The sequence below is a fragment of the Phlebotomus papatasi genome, chromosome 2 (assembly GCF_024763615.1).
Source record: "Phlebotomus papatasi isolate M1 chromosome 2, Ppap_2.1, whole genome shotgun sequence".
NCBI lineage: Eukaryota > Metazoa > Arthropoda > Insecta > Diptera > Psychodidae > Phlebotomus > Phlebotomus papatasi.
This window is the reverse complement of record NC_077223.1, coordinates 32649016-32650257: the sequence shown is the minus strand read 5'-3', so window position 1 is coordinate 32650257 and position 1242 is coordinate 32649016.

Genomic DNA, 1242 nt, shown 5'->3' with positions numbered 1-1242 from the left:
GAAACTGTCCAGGAATCGATTAAACAGTCGAAATGGTGGCCACGGTGATGCTTTTCATAGGCACGTTGTACACATTTTGTGGCTGATTGTACGTGAGGGGGAGTGTAAAAGGGTAATAAATACAAAAGCAAGCAACTTTGTGACCCAGAAACTTCTCTTTAAACCACAGAGAAAATTGGGAAATTTAGTCTTGGGCTTTATTTTATAGATGATAAGCAGAATTTAGACTTATCATGGAGGTTGAGAACCAATAATCATTTGTAAAACAAAAATGAAATCAACGAACTTGCTTTAATTTTAATAGTTTATAATTATTTATTATTACTTTTTTAATACATAATGTTATGATTATTGAAAATTCTATAATTATCAGTTTTTTTTGTGTAACTAAAAATGTATTCCCGCGACGACAATTAGAATATCAATAGCGCAGAAATAACATCATCCAAAATTTCTTTACTTTCATTTAACTTATGCGTAATACTATAGTTGTAAATGGGTTAATAAAGTTTTTTAGAGGTCCAATTTATGAGGTATATCGTAGTGTTCACAAGTTTGAAGATTTCGCAATTTTTTTTCACTGCGTAATTCGTTTTGAAGTTTACCGGTTCCCAATCAATTTAAACTAAACTGATATAAAAACCGATAGGGCACTTAATGAGTCAAGTGGTAGAGCACTCTATGAAGCAAGTGTCCCGGGTTCGAATCCCCTTTAGGTCACCAGGAATTTTTCTGGCATTAAAGGTATTCAAATTGCATCCAGTGAACTTCACTGCACTTGATTCCACGGGCATGGGACTGACAACCTCATCCCGTACAAGAAAAAATAATAATGCATGTCTAGAAATCCCCTTGTGGGAAGGCTTAGTTCCTTCATGGAATGTTGTGCCAGCATTATTATTATTATTACTATTATTAAAAACCGATTAACCGATAACCGGTCTTTAAATAATTTAAAGACTGCCCAAATTGGCTTAGGACTAACAATTAAATTTCAGATAAAAATTAATTATCGACTCGTAGTCAGTTCAATTATCTACTTATACAGGCTTCAGAGCTAAATAGCCATAAGGCTTAAGAGTTCTGATTTCTTCAATTAAATATTTTTGGAAAAAAATATTTGAGGATTGAATCATTAAGGAATAATGTTCTGTTCGATTCTGAGAAAAACAATAAAATTGGTTCCTATTTAGGATTTTGAGGCTTTCCGGAACTGGGCTAAACCTCTAGTCTAAAGACCGC